Genomic DNA, 20,716 nt, shown 5'->3' with positions numbered 1-20,716 from the left:
CAGGTCCTTGGCAGTTGTTTTTAGGAGGGAACTTTGAATTATTTGTTTGAGGCAGCCTCTATAAAAGCAGGCTGACTCAGCAGTTCAGTTCAGTTCAGTTCTGACTCAAATAAAGAGCTGTTTGGAGAATCACTGTGTCGTCTGCTGCTTACCCACAATTTAACACTGGCGACGAAGGTGGGATTGAAGGACAGCAGAGCACAGCCAGAATCGGACATGCAATGAGCTAAATCACTGAGCAAAATCACATTCGGAGCTGACCGTTCTGGCTAGAGCACTGTGCGCCCTCCATCGCCAGTTTTCCTTCCCATGCCCTCAATTTTATAAGGAAGTTAGAGCAACAAAAAGTGAGAGTTGCAACAAAATATTGCAGTGTGGAGGTGTTCAGGTCAGCCAGCCACCCCTTACCCTCTCCCAGGATACTCCATTGCATTGTTGTTACCCCCACCCTTTGTCAGCCAGCATTCTGTGGCCCCTGAGCATGGGTTATTGTTGTTGTTTTTGGTCCCCTTAGTTATACATCATAAAGATAATTTGGTTTCCTCATAATAGTCTGCTAATAAATATCTCCATTATATATATATATATATATTGCTCCATTTCTCTTCCATAGCTATTGGTGCTCAACCCCTGAGTTTGGGCAATTGTGAATGAAGTCAGTTCACTTTCAGATGTGAACAGATTCGAATTCTGAACCCATTCCTATTTGATCATGGAATAAAATTTGTTGCTGCTGCTGAAATGAACCCTGTAATGTAGCTTATCATATGATTTCCTCCCCTGGTTTCCTGGATTCTGGTCTCGCGCTCTCACAAAAAACCAACAACACCCCCCCCCCTTTCTGACAGCCTTTCCTGCTGCGATGGTTTGCTCCAGGAGTCTCCAGGAGTCTCAGCTGGGTGTAGACATGGAAGGCGCCCCGAAAGGAGCACTTCAAATATCTGATTGCTCCTGACAGGAACTCCACCCCCTACCCAGCTCTTGCACATGCTCTGAATCCTATTAGAACCCACATCACTTCCATTTGCTCTGGATTTTCCCAATAATGAGCTGTTGATAAAGAGCCCAGGAATAGAGAACACTAGCAGGTAAGCCAGGAGCGAACTTTTAATCTGTGAACTGCTTTGTATTGGTCATGATGGTTTTATGGGAATATGCAAGTAAACTCCCTAAACTGCTTAAATATACTAAGGGAAGCTGCTTTCCATTGTTCAAGGATGTGTGTGCACTTGTGAAGAGATCAGTGACTTGGAGCATGGAAGGCAGATTGAGAGTATGTGGGTAAAAATTGTAGGAGAGAAACAGCAGTGACCTTACTGTGGGTGTCTGCTATAGACCACCAAGCCAGACGGAAGACTTGGATGATGCTCTCTGATGCTTTCCTAGAGCAGATTACTAAAGATTCAAAAAGGAGAGCTATAGTAGAGATGGACGACTTCAACTGCTGGTCCAACAAATTCCTCCAATCCCTTGCTGAAAATTTCATTTCCCAGAAGCGGATAATCGTATCTTGGACCTGGTCCTCACCAACAGGGAAGAACTGATTGACAAAGTGGAAGTACTGGGAAGCTTGGGAGGAGGTGATCGTGACCTCCTGGGTTTCATTATTACAGAGGCAAGGGAAAACTGAGTAGTCAAACATGCACACTTGACTTTAAGAAGGTTGATTTCAAAAAGCTTAAGGAGCTACTGGGTGAGATTCCATGGTCAGAAAAACTCTTATATTTTAAAGGAGTTCAAGATGGATGCTAGTTTCTTAAGGGGATGGGCTGCACAAGACATGGGCCAAGCACTTCCACCCAATTTTCCAAATTATACCAACAACACAGAGCTATAGTATAGCATCACTTACTCTCTGTAGCAAGTAGGTAGCTGTGTTGGTCTGCCATAGTAGAAACAAAATAAAAATTTTTCCTTCCAGTAGCACCTTAGAGACCAACTACTGTAAGTTTGTCATTGGTATGAGCTTTCGTGTGCATGCAAACTCCCTCACTTCTCTGTAACACCTATTCTTGCATGTGTGGCCGTGCTTAGGAACTCCCTCCATATTGATATTGTACTGTTGATTTTGATGCCTTCTAAAACACATTTGTTAGGCAAGTCCACCCAGATGTGTGCACATTGGTTTTTATAAATATCTTGAATTTATCTGTGTTTTCATAATTTTATTGTGTCTATTGTTTTTAAATTCTGCTTTTTGCTGTATTTAAATGAGCATTTTATACCATTTTACGTAGAGCTTTTAAGCAGTATATAAAGCTATACAAATCAAAAAAATTAATTAAATAATTTGTGAGCAATGGAAATAGTAAGAACATAGAAACCCTGCTGGATCAGGCCTGTGGCCCATCTAGTTCAACATCCTGTTTTCATAGTTTTCTCCCTCTCTCATCACACTAGAACTCAGGGACAGCCAATGCAGTTGAGTGTTGGAAGATTCAGGATGGGAGGGGGGGGGGAGAGTCATTTTTCATGCAGTGCAGAGTTAAACTGTGCAACCCACTCCCTCAGAAGGCAATAATAGCCTACAACGTGGAAGGCTTTAAAAGAGTGTTGGAAAAAAGTCATGGAGAAAAAGGCTATTTATGGCTACTAGCCATGATGGCTATGCTCTTTCCACAGTAGAGAGAGACAGCAATGCTTCTGGATAGCAGTTGCTAGAAAAAGCAGGAGTGGAGAGGGCTCTTGTGCTTGGATCCTGCTTGAGGGTTGGCCACTGTGAAAACAGGATGCTGGACTCAGTGCCGGATTTACATATAAGCTAAACAAGCTATAGCTTAGGGCCCCACTCCCCCCCCCCAATTTACTACTTCTTAATTGTATTTCAGTTCAACAATTGCTTTGATAAAATACATATTTTGTTATGTGCAAATGGTTTTAGAAACCTGCTGTTGTTGTTTAGTCGTGTCAGACTCTTCGTGCCCCCATGGACCATAGCACGCCAGGCACTCCTGTCTTCCACTGTCTCCCGCAGTTTGGTTAAACTCATGTTTGTGGCTTCAAGAACACTGTCCAACCATCTCGTCCTCTGTTGTCCCCTTCTCCTAGTGCCCTCAATCTTTCCCAACATCAGGGTCTTTTCCAGGGAGTCTTCCCTCTCATGAGGTGGCCAAAGTATTGGAGACTCAGCTTCAGGATCTGTCCTTCCAGTGAGCACTCAGGGCTGGTTTCTTTAAGAATGGATAGGTTTGATCTTCTTGCAGTCCATGGGACTCTCAAGAGTCTCCTCCAGCACCATAATTCAAAAGCATCAATTCTTCGGCGATCAGCCTTCTTTATGGTCCAGTTCTCAGTCTATTAGGTCCATCAATTACTTATTAGGTCCATCAATTACCAAAGAGCATATATTCAACACAAAAAACAGCAACCATTTGTTGTTGACAAAGGACAGCTGAACATATAAAGGGCACCATTACCTTCAGTAGCTTAGGGCTGTATCAAACCTAAATCTGGCCCTGCCTAGACTAGATGGGCCATTGGCCTGACCAGTGGGCTCTTCTTACATAGCTGTGCAAAGCGAGTCAGTCACCCTAGCACCAAGGAGAGGTCGTGGTGGGTGACTTGCTTGTACAATGTCCAGGACAGTCACTCTGAACCTCCTTTTGGGTCACAGAACTTTAGAGAATCTGATGAAAGTTATGAGCTCCCTCCCCAGAATCCCCTTCCCAATACAGTGTTACACCCCAATCTAAACAGCAGTGTGAGATTCCAAGTTCCAGGCACGCTTACTCAGGGTTTGTATTTGCTTTTGGAAATGAGACACAGTGGAGACTGTGGTGTCTTTATGATATATGGTTTATTTACACATATATACAGCCTGAGCCTAGGAAGGAGGGGCTTCCAGAATTACACTCCAAGAGGGTTCTGTTTCTTCCATGGCTGCCTCCTTGGATTCAAACCGAGAGTCCACATTGTGCCGTGACCCCCTTTTCTCCAGCTTCCAAACTGCTTGCAAAAGAACTATTTTTCCTTCTGCTCACATCATCGCCAACTGCAATTCTAAAGTAAAAAACTCATCCTTTTTTCCCTGCTAACTGTCTCTCATCTCAAGACGGGGCTCCACCCATTTACTGACTGGCACATTCTTTGGATGTTAATATTCTGGTTTAATGTCAGGAAATAAATTGAATCAATCTTTTTCTTTTCTTTTGATGGCCCCTGGTTCATGGAACCTTCCAAACCAGAAGTGGTTTTATGCCATGTTAAAGATCACTTAAGATATGAAACTCAGAAGATGTGGAAGATGGAATAAAGTGTTGTTTGAAAGCATCCTAAGAAAACGTCAAAACACATGAAAGTGGAATGTGCATGTTTTCAATTATTTCCCCCAACAATTATGACCTTTGGCTAAAAGGCCAAAAGAGTCCAAGGAGTAAAAAACCTACGTAAAATAATTAACTTGAAGATGAACTGGAAATTGCTCAGAGCTCCTCCCCAAAATACAGTAAACTTAATTCATGTCCCAGTCACTCCACAATTATTTGAATTGGTTTCAGGTATCATTCAGAGATTTTCGAACTAAATTGGTGAACTTTGTTAAACTGATCTACAGTTCATTCCAAGCACTGCTGTGTCCTACCTTACAAGGCTGCTGTGTAAATTCCAAAGGCAGTCTAGCAGAATATGATATGAACTATCTGAATAAATGGGAGGCTCGCTGCCTGGGATCATGGCTCCTTCTGGAAGGGAAATAGCAAACATTTCATTTCTGAGAGCACAGACTCCTGGGCATTTGAGCATCCACAATGCTGGTCAGCATCATGGCCTCTTTCAGGAGGCACGTCCCTGATTTCTGTGGATCCCATGGTGTGAAACAAGTCAGTTCCTCTGAAACTACCTATTTAGAGTTTCCTATAACCCGCAAGCCACTTATCTAGAAGGAAAGATTCCTGAATGGGACTTGAGTGGGGGGTTGTGAGGTGAGGTGGGGAGGGGAAGGGTGTGTGGCATAAAAGGTGTTGTGATCCTTTTGAATGACACCTTACAATCGTGACCCATGTGCCGCTGGGGACTGAGTGCTGCCTGTGTGAAATACACCTTTGCAAGACTGAAAATTCTGGTGTGTGTGTGTGTGTTTTAAGTATTAATATATATGGGGGGGGGTCTTGACTGGGGAGGACATTGCGGTCATCCATGGCACTGTCCCCCCCTTAGGCTGAAAAAGTCCCCGGCAATAGCTGCTTTTTTTTTACTTGCCTGCAGCTGATGGGTGAATGTCCCATTGACCACTGGAGGTCACTTTTTCAATAATATAGTTCAATTCAACTTTATTTGAGCGAATATCTTTTCATGCCGTAGTGTCTCTCATAAGCCGCCAGGCACAGGAAGAGAAAGAGAGAGAGAGAGAGAAAGAAAGGGGGAGAGGGGGAGAGAAACAGCAGCAGGAAGATGAACAAATAATAGCAGAGGAAAGGAGAAATGAACTCGTGGCCAAACTGGAATAAAGGGGGAAATATGTTGCTTATGGGAGAGGAAAGATATAGGTTTAGAAGAATTTTGCATCAGAGCTGACTCATGCGATTCAGCAAGATGGTCTCTGCAAACGTTCCTAAAGGATTGCATCTTATGTTAATTGGGTTATGTTGAAATTCCCCCCGGTGGACCAGGGACCCTGATTGCTGTGTTTCTTGTCATTGCAGGGATCACACAACAGGGAAGAGCTACTCTTCCAAAACTGTGTACCATGCCAAGGAAGGCTAAAGTGGTGTTGAAGAATGACCAATTTTGCCACAAGAGATAAATACAGTACATGGATTAAAAATGTTAGTTTTAGATGAGGGTGCCTAGTTGTGTATCTGCACGACCAACATCAACCCTGCCATGTTGGAATCCCTTGCAGACAACCACAGTGCCTGGGTGGAGGCAGTCAAGCTATGTATCCATAGCAGTGACCAGATGAGAAATGACTGCTGAGAGGAGTGCAGAGAGAAGAAATACCATGGTGTATCTGCATATGCACAACTGGACACATTCATTTGCCCCAACTGCAACAAAACATATCTCTCCCATATTAGCCTACAGCCACAGCAGGCACTGTAACCTTCCAACAGCTTGACCTCATCCCCAAAGGCACATTCCTCCATTGTCTCCCGAGACACATAGATGCCAACAGCCTAATTGTGTCACAGCATGAGTAACAGATCTGGGTTTATATTCACCCTCTCAATCCACAACTCTACTGTTGCTGGAGTGTTCAGTTCCGAGAGAGACAGGGTTGCTTATTGCCAGAGGAAGCTGCTATGCATCTCTGCACGAGGTGATATTGCTTATGCTTTTCCCATCTTCCAGTCAGTTTCTGCTGGGGTGAGCAAATAGTTGTGTTGTGGGCCTGTGCACCAGGTGCCATTGGATCACACAGGCACTCCCAGTGCAAAGATGCAGCATAAATACCCAGGGGAGGCTTCCAAGTTGTGTCTTTGCATGAGTCTCTGCTCTGGGTTTGTCCTCTTCCTAGACAGCTTTCGCTAGGGATGGATAATCTGCCATATATCAGCATCACATATCCTCAGATCTTTCAATCACTCCCAGTTATGGCCGATGGCAGATTCAGAGGAGGCTGCCTGAGGCATCTCTGGTTGAGTGACTGCTTTGGGCTTGCCGCCTCCTCACCAGGAAGCATGCCCAGATCAAGATGCCACCACATTAGAGGTCCAATTCCTATATTGACACTAAACTGGTAGGGGTAGCTAATGCTGCAGAAGACAGAATCAGGATTCAAGATGCTCTTAACAGATTGGAGAACTGGGCCAAAACTAATGGAATGAATTTCAAAAGGGAGAAATGTAAATATAAGATGGGGGACACCGGACTTGCCAGTAGTACATGTGAAAAGGATCTAGTGGTCTTAGTAGACACGAGCTTAACATGAGTCAACAGTGTGATACAGCAGCAAAAAACAAACAAACAAACAAACAAACAAACAAACAAACAAACAAATTAATGGGATTCTAGGCTTCACCAACAGATGTATACTGTCCAGATGAAAGGTGCTCTATTCTGCCTTGGTCAGGCCACACCTGGAGTACTGTGTCCAGTTCTGGGCACCACAATTTAAGAAAGATAATGACAAGCTGCAACCAAGGTGATAAAGGGTGTGGAAACCAAGCCTTATGAGCAACAGTTGAGGGAGTTGGGTATATTTTGGGTGGGAAGGAGGAGACTGAGAGGAAATATGATATCCATTTTCAAATATCTAAAGGGTTGAACATGGAAGATGGAGCATGCTTGTCTTCTCCTGCTCTGGAGGGTGGGACCAATGCCTTCAAGTTACAAGAAAGTAGATCCTGGTTAAATATCAGGAATAACTTTGATGGTAAGAGCTGTTTGACAGTGGAATGGACTCCCTTGGGAGGTGTTGAACTCTCCTTCCATTGAGGTTTATAACCAGAGGTTGGATGGCCATCTGCTATGGATGCTTTAGTTGAGATTCCTGCATTTCAGGGAGTTGGACTAGATGATCCTCAGGGTCCCTTCCAACTCTACTATTCTATTTTATGATTCTATGATATTGTGCAGAACTGACCAAGGGCTGCATAGTTCTGTGTGTGTGTGTGTGTGTGTGTGTGTGTGTGTGTGTGCATTCTGAGTTTCCCTATTCTTGGTCTCAGAGGACCACCAAGAGAGGAGCCTGCTCCTTTAAGGAGTATGAGTGGAACCCCATTCAGGGCATGTTGAACACCTCCTAACTGGGAAGGCCAACCAGCTACCAAGAGTGCCCTCACCATGTCTGGATTGATTGGTAGTTTATTGTCTACCATCCACTCAATGACCAAGGCCAGGTATTCATAAAATACTCCCCAGGGCATCCTGGCTTTGAAAGATGGGCTTGAACATCCATGAGACATTAACATAAACCTTTCTACTCATCATAGCATGTTTGCTGCTGCATAATCATCCCCCCAAAAAAACACCTGAAGCCCTCTTCCCCATATCTGCTGACACAGAGGTATGAGGTGCAGGAAGGGAGAGGAATGGCTTGGCATTTAGACTCAGAGTGGGGTGATTCATTATCCCAGTTGGGTTTAGAGCCCACTCAACACAGTAAGGAAGGGAACAGCCACACAATATAAGCTGGACCTTATTAACGTTTCCAAAAATTCCTCCTGTGGTTTCTAGCAACTGGTATTCAGAAGCATTACTGCCTCTGACGGAGGAAACAGAGTACTGTATAGACATCACCCAATCACTACACCCAACCAGTGGGGTGTAGTGGTTAAGAGCGGTAGACTCGTAATCTGGGGAACCGGGTTCACGTCTCCGCTCCTCCACATGCAGCTGCTGGGTGACCTTGGGCAAGTCACACATCTTTGAAGTCTCTCAGCCTCACTCACCTCACAGAGTGTTTGTTGTGGGGGAGGAAGGGAAAGGAGAATGTTAGCCGCTTTGAGACTCCTTAGGGTAGTGATGAAGCGGGATATCAAATCCAAACTCTCTGCCCAGTTTCTCCATGCCAGGCTTCATTTTATAAACTTGTAGTGCATCACCTCTTGCACCTCTTTTCTCAAAACTCAAAATTGTGGTGGACGTGGAGCTTCTGAAAATAGACACAATCCATTGTACTTTTCACATCTTGTGCATAGCAATGTCTAGGCACAATGGATTTAATCTAACCCCATGGCAAGGGGCAGCAAGTTAAGTAGCAGTACAGCATGGAAGAATAGGCTATTAGACCCTTTTATCTACCGGTATCTTGTTTAGTTTGCTTACAGCGCTTTCCCATTTCTATCCCCCTCACAATGAATAGTCTACACTGTTCAGTAAGTTTAATAAGCTTTACTTACGAAATCCACAGTTCTAACTCAAGCGTTATTCCATGCAGCAACAAAGAGAACACAGGTATCTTCACCATAACTTATATGTGAAGAACATCCAGATTTTGAATCACAACTGTTTACAGCTAGATTCTTCTCATGCAAAAGAAAACGGCTTCCTTTATATTTATGCACCTCTTATTTTGACTTGGTTGATTAAATGAAAGGGATTTTTCTGGTTTGGGGGTTTCACAAACTTTATATAGGTATGTGTCTCTCTTTGTTAGATATGAAACACACCTCTTTTGAATGGAGCCTTGGCTGTCCTCTGAGACTGGGACACATAATTTGATTCAGTGAGTTTTCCATTCCTGGCTGGAGAGATTTCTCTTCTCTCCACACACTCCTCTCTCAAGTGTACAATCACACCAGTTAGTGTTAACCTTGGTTTGCCAACCATGAGAGTGGCAAAAGTTTCAAATTTTCTTCCTAGTGACCCCAAGGAAATAGCAAACTTTCAGTTAATCATCCAGTTTGAAATCTGAAAGTTCTAACTTCTCAATAATGGCTAGGAACTCTACCACTTGATTGTTACAGTCCTTCTTGGATTTAAGCTTTAATTTAAATATATCTTTTCTCCATGCTCAATGAGAACATTACTTGTAAATCCAAAAGCCTTTTGTAAATTCTCAGTTATCTGAGCAGCTATATCTGTTAGTGTGAACCATATGAGTATCTTAAATACTATCCAGAATAAGGGACAGTGTTAGATCTTTCTGCTGTTGCCATCTTCTCTGGGTTTTGCTTCTGAAATTCTTCTCACTCTGAATCTGGCTTCCAAACACTTTTTCCACTGAATTAAATTGCTCTGAGTGAAACTAGGCAGTCCAGGAGTTCGTTCAGCTATGGAATTCTGGCTATTCATTTTTTTAATGAAAAAAATGGGCGGCGGCGGCGGCGGGGGGGGGGGGAATCCCCCAGAGAACAAAAATGATGGCAGGAAAAAGTGTCAAAAATAAAACGAATAAAGCACCAAAAATCTCCACAAGAAAATAAAGCTCTTTTGCCTAGTTGCTGTCTAGTTGCATTGGAAAGGGTAGAGGAAAGAGTGGGGAGTTAATCCTCTCAAAATAGAACAAAGCCAGGCATCTTGTGGCTACCAGGAAACAAACAAACAAACAACTTTAAAAAACTAAAAAAGTAAAATAAAAATTTCTGCAAAATATTTTCAGATTCTGGGATCTATTCTTTTCCTGGGCACATAACCTTCTGTGGCGGGGTGGGTAGGTGGGTGGGGAGAGATCTCTATTACACTTGTGTGTCTCCTTTGCTTGGCACCCAATCCCTGAATTCAGACCGGCCACTTTGCTTCTCTGGTCCTTCAAATCAGAACAGCCACATTTTCCACATGACACCACCAAGTCAATATGGAGATTTCAGAACTAGATGAGCCAATGGCCTGACTTGGTATAAGGCTTCTCAGTGCTTTTTTTCTGGGGGTACGCAGGGGTACGCATACCCCTAAACATTTTGTGCATCTATGTTTGGCCTCATTGTGGGGCAGTATTTCAATATGAGTAGGAAAATGAGAGTACCCCTAACATTTTTATAAAGGAAAAAAAGCACTGAGGCTTCTTCCTGTGTTACTATGTACTGTAATCCATACTGTACCTCTCTTCAGACCCAAGAGGACTAGAATCTTGCTATATTTTTAGGGGAGGGGCATACTTTGAGCACACACTCCCCAAATTCAAAAAGTCCCAGCTTCTATCCCTGGCTCCTCTGGGTAAAGCCAAGGGAAAGACTCAAACCACAGAGAGCTGCTGCCAGTCAGTGTTGGTGATATATTGGGCCAGTTGGATCAGTGGTCCAACTCCATATATGGGCAACCTTCTCTGTTCTGCTTTGGAGGGCACAGGGTGTTGTGTAAGAATCCCGGCCATTACCCCAGGGTAAAAAGGAAGGGGGTTTGTGGTTTCCCCCTCCAGTTTTGGGTCGCAGCTGTTTCTTGGTCTGCCACGTCCATGTGGGATCCAGTTTCTGGGGTGAAGTGGAGGGAGACTTCCTCCTCTGGTGACTAGGGGGCTGCTGCAGTGCAGGTAGCCTTCTTCACCCCCCAGCAAGAAACAAGCTGCCTCGGCACACCCCTCCCCTTCCCCACAGCCACCAAGAGGAAGAGACCTTCCAGATGGAGCGGCTGCATCAAGGTTGACCACAATCAGAGCAATTACAACAGGCAACTACTACTTTGCTCCAGAGATGAGAGAGAGAGAGAGAGAGCACATTCAAGTCTTTGACCATTGCTGCAGAAGTTCATGGTCATGCTGCCTCAACCAGAATCCAGTATAAAGATGGACGGTTGATTTCAGTTTCATCCAATTTCTCGCTTTTCCAGTCTCAAGTTTGGTCTGCCACAGTTCTGCATTGATTTACATTTTTTTAAAAAAAATCTGCCCAAAAATTCATTGGCATTGTAGGGCACCTGGACAACTGCAATGCATTCCTCATGGGGCTGCCCTTGGAGTTGACTCTGAAACTTTAAACGGTCCAAGAGGTGCTAGCTAAAAATGTTATTACCCAGCCCTGTGGATTTTAATTTTAGCAGGAGCTGGATCTGTTTTTAAATATATTTGTCGTGCATTTTATACTGTTTTATTCTTGCACTTAATATTCATTTCTTGGTAAGTTGCTGCGAGCTTTGCTTTTGTTGGAAAACAGCAGCAAATAAATATGGTAAAAATAAGCTAACAATGGACATAACTGAGTTGTAGCCATTCATTTCCATGAGTTTGCTCTGAGCAGGGCTAGCATTGGAGACAACCTATAGGAAGGTACCTTGTAGTGATTCAGACTGCTGCCCCATCTAGCTCAGTACTGTCTACACGGACTGGCAGTGGCTGTTTAGGGTTTCAGGCAGAAATTTTTCTCAGCCCTATCTGGAGATGTGGTGAAAGAACCGGGGACCTTCTGTGTGCAAGGCAAATATTCTGCAAGTGAGCTATGGCCCTTCCCATAAAAACAAAGTAAGATTCTAGTCATCATAGTTCAGAATAAAAGGCTGAATTAAATAGAAACATGATTTTGGTATGTTACCTTCTTTCATTATTTTATTCATTAGAGATTTTAGTGGTATGGCCAGGGATTCTTCTAATTTTTTATAGTGTATTGCTGCCAGGCCATCAGGCCCGGGACATTTCCCTAGTTTTATATTTTTGATTGCCTGTTGCACTTCCATCATTGTAATTGGTTCATTTAATATTTTCGCTTTACTTTCATTTACTATGGGGATGCTTTTCTCATTTAGATAGTTCTCCAAATTAAATAGAATTAAATAGAAACATAGGTACTGGTTCAGACCACTGATCCATCTAGCTCTCTGACATTTCAGGCAGGATTTCTTCCCACTTCTATGTGGAGCTGTTATTGGGGATTGAACCTGGGACCTTCTGCATGCAAGGCAGATAGTCTACTACTGAGCTACAGCCATTTCCCTAAGATCATTCCCTGTATTTTTACATTTTCATTTAAGTAGGAAGAAAGCAAGAGAGAGAGGTGTCTGCTTCCTCTGAAACTGGCCTGTATACAGACCCATGTCCCACCCCTGGCCCTGGCCTTGCAAGCAGGCTACTAAAAAAGTATTGGCAGGGGGAAAGCTTCTTGTGTGTGGTCAAGGCAGCAGCTGTGACACCCCAGCCCCCAAGCCCTGGGGGAAGTTTGTTAGGAGGAGCAAATATTTGAAGATCCGTTTTTATCCACCATGCAGGCTGTTTGGGACATCAGCTGCCTTCCCATGTCCTTCTGGAGCAGTAACACAGCGGCTCCTGCCTGTTTGGTAGAAAACAGCTTGGTTTGGATGTCATCATAGCAAGGGGAGTGGTGCTGGTGTTCAGCCAAAGGAGGGTTCTGTTCACTCCTGGTTTGAGGGACAAGGCTCACTCACAGAAAAGGAAATTTCTCTGGATCACTGGAAACCCATCTCAGCCTTCACCTGTTTTTAAAAGCATGGTCAGGGACATCCACTTCTGCCTTGAAAATCTTGTTTTTAAATGTTTGTTTATCGTATTTCCATCCCCCTTTTTTATCCAAGGAGCTCAAGGTGGTATTAATGGTTCTTCCCCACAATTAATCATCATAGCAATAATGTATGTTAGGTTAGGCTGAGACCGGCCCAAGGTCACACCATTAGCTTCATGGCCAAGTGGGGGATTTGAACCCTGGTCTCCCATGTCCTAGTCATGCACTCGTACCACTGCACCCCAAATAGAGCTGGGTCCCCTTTGTATGTCAAGTGTTTTGGCCTGGCTTGATGTGGTGTAGTGGTGAGAGCATCAGACTAGGACCTGGGAGAGGCCCATTTCAAATTCTCCGCTCGGCTATGAAGCACTCCCTAGGTGACCTTGGGCCAGTCACTGCCTTTCAGCCTAACCTACCTCACAGGGTTGTTCTGGAGATTAAATGAGGATGGGGAGCAAACCATGCGTATCATCTATAAATGAATGTGTCCTTGAACTCTGATCATGCCTCTTCCTAGTTTGGATGGAGAAGGCCACATGAGCAAGTGCAAAAAAATAAAATAAAAATAAAAAGTTTGCTGTGCAAAGGTGAAACTTATATCCATTGCTCTGCCTGCTTTTGCCTCTGGCCCCACCACTACTATCATGTGGCCCTTGGATGGTGGTTGAGAATGGAATATGGCCCTTGGGCTGTGCTGTCTTTAGCATATGTTAACTAGGGTGCAAAGATCTGCCCAGAGCCCCCAAATTTAGTTTAGCCCCCAAATTAACTTTTATTATGCTTATGTCAGACACCACACTTACGCATATTATTTTGATGTAAGAGTTAATTTCGTGTTGAGTCTGACAAGCACCGCCATTGTGAATGACAAGCGCTGCTGCTGGCATGGCGCGTCTTTGGTAAATGAGTGCACAAAGTCGAAAGTCCTTTAGTGAAACAGTAGGTATACATTTCGGTAATACCTAGGTATATATGTATTTTGTTTTTCTAGCTTGATCAAAATTATTTATTATTTATTATTCTTATTATTTATTATTATTAACAGATAGTTAAAAGCTTAGGCGGCTTCAGCGGTGGGTACCTGGCATCCCCCAGAATTCAGCGCCCAGGTGCCCCGCACCCCTTGCACCCCTAGGTAAAGACGGCCCTGCCCTTGGGGCAGAAAGATTTAGAAAGTGAAGAATATTAACTTATACACGCTCATAATACAACAATTCCATTCAATCATTAAAATATATGTATACGTATGCATAATTAAAATAGACTATGAAACAACCTCATTAAAATCCCACAGCAATTAAAGTAGGGTATTTAGGTGGAGAGATCCAGGGAACACCTGTGTAAAGAGGTGCACCATCAAAAGTCCCACATTTCAGGTAACATGCTCCATATTTGTTTAGGGCTTTGGGCTAAGGTCTTCCCAATGGGGCATCTCATTGACCACTGGAATAACAGGGTGCTGGACTTGATGGGCCTTTGGCCCAACCCAACAGGGTTCTCCATATGGAGGTCTACTGTGATAGTAGAACCTCCATACCCAAGGGGAGTCTACCTCTGAATAGCAGGTGGTGGTAAACAGGGGTGGCAAGTCCCATTTTGCCACCTGAGGCAAAACAGAAAGGTACAGCCTCTCCTCCATCGAAGCCTTGCTTACTAGGGTTGTACAACTGTGTTGGCTTCCAACAAGATCAGTGGGAGATTTAGCAGTTAAAACATAACTACCAAGAACAGTGTGTGTTAACATATGAGATGGGTTAAGACCATAGAGCTGTATTTGTTGAAAGACTCGACTCGTACCATAGAAATGTAATTGATACAGTAGGCGCTGCCCTGTGAGATTCCATTTCCTGAGGCAGCAGCCTCAGTCCGCCTCATGGGCAGGCCGATCCTGGTGCAAAACACAACTAAAGAGTGCTATTGCACTCAGGTCCTGTTTGTGTGCTTCCCATGTGACCACTGTGATAACAGGATGCTGGACTAGATGGGACCCCTATTGTCAAAAAACAATTAAAATAAACACTAGATTAAATATCAACACTCCACATATCTGGATAGGGTTGCCTAAACAAAAATGCTTTTAGCATGCACCAAAGAGTACAATGAAGGGGCCTGCCTGGTGTCACTAGGCGGGGAGTTCCAAAGTATGAGTGCTCTGCCACACTAAAAGATTGACTTGTTACAAATGTGGAATATGGCACCTGTGATTGTGACAGTTCCACAGATCAGACAAGTAGGCGTGCATGGGGGTAGGTGATATCTCACAGGTAAACTGGTCCCAAGATCTGAAGGGCTTTATATATTTCGTAGACAGAAACATACCTTTTGGGGACCACCCAAAATGTCACAAAGTATTGAGAAGCCTTTTGAGTTTGGCTGATCTCTTCTTCAGGTTTAATGTTAGTCAAACCACAGTAATGGGCAGTGGTTAGAGTGCTAGACTAGGACTGAGAAGAACCTGGTTCAACTCACCCCATGAACCTTATATGAACCTCACTGGGCACCCCGATTCTCCTCCCCACAAATTATTTGTTGCATTTATTTCCCACATTTTTTTATTAAAAGGTCCAGGCTGGTACACATTACTTCTTCTACATGTTATCCTCACAACCACCCTGTGAGGTAGGCTAGGCTGAGAGGCAGTGCTTGGTCCAAGGACACACAGAGAGAGCTTCAGGGCTTCAGGGCTGTGTGGGGATTCGAACCATGGTCTCTTCCAGGTCGTAGTCTGGTGCTTGCTCATAAGTACACATTTATGTACTTATCCTGGTTCCATTTTTCAGCTCTATGTCCCTGGGGTGGCTAGATGGGTGGGAGGGAAGAAGTTCCTTTGTTTGTTTTCCTTTACATTTTGTGTGTTGGGGAGGGGGCAGCTGTTGAATGGCCAAAATAAAGAAGTTTCCCCTTTCCTTACCTGTCTATGAGCCTGTCTTAGGTTTTTATTCGCTGCAACAGCTTCTAATTTGTTTTATTTTTTTGCAAAGGAATCCCTTCGATTGGTGTCTGTTTCTATGGTTACCGGAGCTCTTTTGCGGTGTGTGTGTGTGTAGGGAGGGGTGGCAAAGTTGAATAGTAGGAGCTGGCATCTTTGAGCAACCAGAAATTCGAGTCCCTCCGGATCGCGCAGGAACTTGACAGCGGAGGGGCCGCGGCTTGCAGGGTGGATTTGAGAGTGACAGGGCATGAGACAAAGGAGAGGGTAAGGAGAAGGGAAGGAGAGAAGGAAGACCCAGTGCGTGCAGCGGGTATCAGGGTTGCCCCCAACAGGTTATCTTCCGAACAAGCTTTTTAAGGAAATCCAGATCACATATGTGTGTTTATATATATGGAGGGAGGGAGGGAGGGAGGGAGGGAGGGAGAGAGAGAGAGAGAGAGAGAGAGAGAGAGAGAGAGAGAGAGAGAGAGAGAGAGAGAGAGAGAGAGAGAGAGAGAGAGAGAGAGAGAGAGAGAGACCAGCAGCTGCTGGATGGGGAGGTGGGTCGGGGCAGGGAGAGTGCTTGCTGTTTTGAGCACCTGGAAAGAAATATGTAATAAATCAAAGGGAAGAGGATAATTAAAAATAATAGTAATAATGGAAATTTTTTTTAGAGGGGTGTGTTAAGGATGCATGTCAAGGATAGCTGGGTATGTCAATTTTTGCTCTTTTTTTACAATCCTAAATCTACCCCACATGTGCTCCTGCAAAAATGATATTCATATTCCCTTGACTGATCATGGATTGCACCTTTTTTGATGCTCCAAAGTAATCTCTAACCAGGGGTTACAGATCTGTAACTGCAAGTTGCCACTTGGTTATTTGTTTAGCTCTTTGTAAAATGTTCTGATCACCCAGTGAAGTCTTTAAAACTGAAAGAAAATAAACACTGAACACATAAAACATTACAGTTTTATGTATATATATTTTGCAGGAAGCTTCGTTTGAATTTTCATGTGCCATTCACCTTATCCACACATTTTTCATGGAATCTTAGAATTATACAGCAGGAAGGGATCCCAAGGGTCATCTAGTCCAACCCCCTACAATGTAGGAATCTCAACATGAGGTTCCCCATCCAATTAGAAATCATACAGACCCTGCTTCGCTTTCTAAATGTGCTAGCAGTTTTATTGCTGCAGCACTAATGTATCCAGTGTTCCTGACACTCATAGCAGATCTGTTGAAACGAATAGGTGTGGCTAAACCAGGTCTGTTAATTTCAATGGGTCTCATCTGAGTAAAATGGATAAAAATTGCCCTCCATGCTTTTGCAAGGAATTTCCCTTGATACAAGGCTTTTCATTGTATTTTCACTAATATGTACATATTTATATGAAATTTTCCTAGATACATGCTGCTTTTTGCAGAGAGTGACATGCATTTTGGGGTGGTGAGCTAAATCCAAACAGTGAAAACTGAATTCTGCGGGGTGGACACATTTGTGTTTTAATGTTGTACCTTGCTTTGGGACCTTGGAATGAAAGGCAAGTAAATTGTTCATGTTGTTAATTATTATTATTACAGTTTGTTTATTGGTTTTGGAAGTGCAGCTGAGTTTTGCAGAACGGATTTCTTCCCTCTTCCTATTATATGGATCTTCTTTGGGCATATGCCCAATCCCAATCCTAAATATACGCTCCTGTAGCCCAAACCATTATTTATTATTGCATTTATAGCCCACCTTTTCTTCTAAGGAGCTCAAGGTGGTGTCCATGGGTTTACTCTCTCCTCCTTTAATCCCTACAACAACTCTATGAGGTATGTTACAAGCTGAGGCAACAACTGGCCCAAGTTTTCCCAGTGAGCTTCATGACTGAGTTGGGGGATTTGAACCCATATCTCCTAGTTCCTGGTCTGACACTATAACCACTACACCACACAGGCTCTCCATGTTGGTGTGGGTCTACGTACCACAGGGGTACGTAGAGAGAAAGATCTGCCTTTCTTGCAATAGTTCTGCCCATGAGAATTTTACCTTGTGGTGTAGGAATGAATGTTAGTCCTTGGGTCAGAGGATGTTATTCCAGGATGCATCAGGGGCAGGGAGTCCCCTGGCCCCAATAATCTTGGAGAAGAAGGACCGTGTCCACTACCTTGAGCTCTTTAGAGCAGGGGTCAGCAAGGTTTACCTTGCCTGGGCTGGTTCACTCCAGCGGAGATCCCTCCGTGGGCCGGATTTCCGGGTCTGTGCAGACGTGATTTTTTGGCACCTGCACATGCGCAGACACAATTTCTGGTGCAGCAGAAGTGAGTCCCTGTGCTGTGCTGGTTTAGCACAGCACGCGGGGACTCGCCAAGCAGGCAGCTCAGTTCGGGGGTGGCTTGTGGGCCGTTCAAATGACCCCCGTGGGCTGTTTGTGGCCCATGGGCCTTAGGTTGCCGACCCCTGCTTTAGAGGGAAAGGTGGGAGAGAAATGCAATGATGTGATTTGGAAGCAAGTCTGCTCTTACACAGCTGCTTAGCTTCCTGCTCCAGGGTTCTGCTTCTTAAGGCCAAAATTTGAGGAGAGACCAGTGTGCGACTAAGGCCAAACTAGATGAGAGAAATTGTGTGGCTGGTTTTCAGAAAGTAAACTGCAGGTGGAGAAACCTCAACCACATCAAGACCCTGAGGTGCTACTCCCTGTGGGGAAAGGTTGCAGCATCTCTGAACTGAGTGAGAGGCAACATGATAGACACTTATAAAGCTCCATGCATGGCATGGAGAAAGTGGAAAGAGGAAAGAAGTTTCTTCCCAAACACTAGAGTTCATGGCCACCCAATGAAGCTGAAGGTTGGAATGATAGAATTGTAGAGTTGGAAAGGATCCTGAGGGTCATCTAGTCCAACCCCCTGCAATGCAGGAAGATACAGGGAAGATAAAAGAAAGGACTTCTTCACCCAGTGCAAAGAGATGATGTGAGTTGTCGGCCAGCAAGATCTGGAGGACAGTAGGTTTTCAATCCCAGCTTTACACAAAACAGAAGCATCGGAAGGAGATGTAGGGGGTGACAAGGGCATGGGATGTTGACTCATTGTTGGGAAGAGGAGGCCCCACATCTCACCTATACCAAGATGCAAGATATCTGATTATAGTTTGAGTCGCCAACGTGGTGCCTTCCAGATGTTGAACTCCCACCAGCCCCAACTACATAGCCGGTACTCAGGAATTATGGGAGTTGTGGCACAGCAGCGCTGTACTGATCTACATAAAGCTCTAAGCAACTTAGGTCCTGGGTGCCTCAGAGATGGCCTGAACTCTTATGTCCAGCTCAATCACTGAGATCATTTGCAGGAACATCACTGGTCATTCCCCAATTGGGCAAGGCTCATTTGACAACAAGAAATGGAGCCTTTTGTGTCATTGGCCCAGTCCTGTGGAATCCTCTGCAGATAGAGATCCAGCAAGCCCCTTCTCTGCCAACTTTTAAACTTCCACTGAAAACTTTTATATTCCTCTTGGTCTGTGCAGGCAGTTAAGAAGACATATTTCCATGGCAGCTAGCTGATTTATGATTTTAAATTTCATGGTGAAATTTTATATATCATTGTTGCTAACTGCTTTGATTATTTATTTATTTTGTAAAAAAATTTTTTTTTTTTTAGAAACAAACATCTGGAGGGCACTATGTTGGCTACCCATGGACCAGCAACAGACATCTCTACAGGGTGATACTCAAGGTCCTATTCTGGATAGCAAATCAGAAGCCTGAACAGCTGATGCACGAGCCTTGTGCCATTCAGTGGTCCCTGGGATTTCTTAAAGTTATTAGAAACACTGTATATTCAGAATATTCAGAGACACACAGTTGCTTGTTCAGCAGACACCATCAGGGCTTATTGGCCTGTTTTGCTCATCAGCTAGCTTGTTCCAGCCAATGTCTGAAATAGATTTAAAACTCAACAACAAAATGTTTTATTATGTTTTTGGGATATGGGGTGAGGTGGGGATTTACACTTTCCAAAACAACGCACAAACCCAAACCCAGCCATCCATCAAAATTCATGCATCTCCGAATTTTGCAATGCAGTTCTCCAGCCGAGTAATGTGTACAAAAATGCATATACTGGGGTAAAGGTGTGCATTAAAAACGAACACATTAGTGAAAATAGCATTAGAATGCACTGAAGAAACCTAGGTCCCACTGAGACTTTTCACTCCTATAATAAAGATACTGCCAATCCCCCAACTTTGTAATCATGTATGCCTGTTTAAAATCTGTCTTCAATTTTTTTTGGCTCTGCCATATTTTTACTGGCTTTTTTTCTCTTTGAAATGCATCGTGAATGGTGAGCACCTGGTGGTAGGTATCATTACAGCAAAGTTCATACTGCTGAGCTTTGCCAGTGTTTGGTATGGATCGGACTGCTCCTGCCCAAGGTCTTGGCCTGCAGTCTGGAGAGGAAATTGTTCCCCTGAGACAACAGACACTGGACACCCCTAGCTTAAATAAAATGGAGAGATAATGAAAACATCAGCTTGAGGGCCCTAGCAGTTAGTATTGTGTCTGAAGCACCCCAGAGGCAGCAGCGATGGGCAAATCTATCTATTTCAGGTGAATCCATCAGTTTGGGGTGAATCTGTCAATTTAGTGAAGCAGTCCACAGGCTATAGAGATTGGTTACTCATTTCCCAAGTCTTAAATTCAGTTCCCTACACTTTCACATCGGTCTGCATTTTTTAAAAAAATAAATAAATAAATCCTCATGGAAACTCACCAGCATTTTAGTGCAAACTTCCCATAAAATCTTTGTTGTGCAATTTTGCCTAACATGCACTTTTACTTCGCAAAGCCATTTCCTCTGATACAATGCATGTATAGTTGGTATGCTATTTACACAAGGGTTCAGTTTTAGGGGTCTGCACACAAAGGCAAAATCATGCAAAGTCAGGATCCCCCAGAACTGCCACCCCCCCAGTGAGGTGCAGGGAAAGTTGTGGGAGGGCCCCTGAACACTCCCAGAACCCTCTTGTGACATTGCCTTCCTTACTGGCCTC

General features: G+C 44.0%; 1 long non-coding RNA gene and 1 pseudogene across 1 annotated transcript; one reads left to right on the top strand and one right to left on the bottom strand.

Moving 5' to 3' along the window:
* Window positions 1-845: 845 nt before the first annotated feature.
* Window positions 846-19,629, top strand: LOC148686624 (uncharacterized). Its single transcript, XR_015948699.1, has 2 exons — window positions 846-1,088; window positions 19,324-19,629. It is a non-coding gene; the product is annotated as an uncharacterized LOC148686624 (long non-coding RNA).
* On the bottom strand, window positions 8,799-9,675 carry LOC148686625 (uncharacterized; annotated as a pseudogene).
* Window positions 19,630-20,716: the final 1,087 nt, after the last annotated feature.

The sequence above is a fragment of the Zootoca vivipara genome, chromosome Z2 (genome assembly GCF_965207765.1).
Source record: "Zootoca vivipara chromosome Z2, rZooViv2.hap1.1, whole genome shotgun sequence".
NCBI classification, from domain to species: Eukaryota; Metazoa; Chordata; class Lepidosauria; order Squamata; family Lacertidae; genus Zootoca; species Zootoca vivipara.
This window is presented reverse-complemented; position numbering and strand designations above follow the sequence as displayed.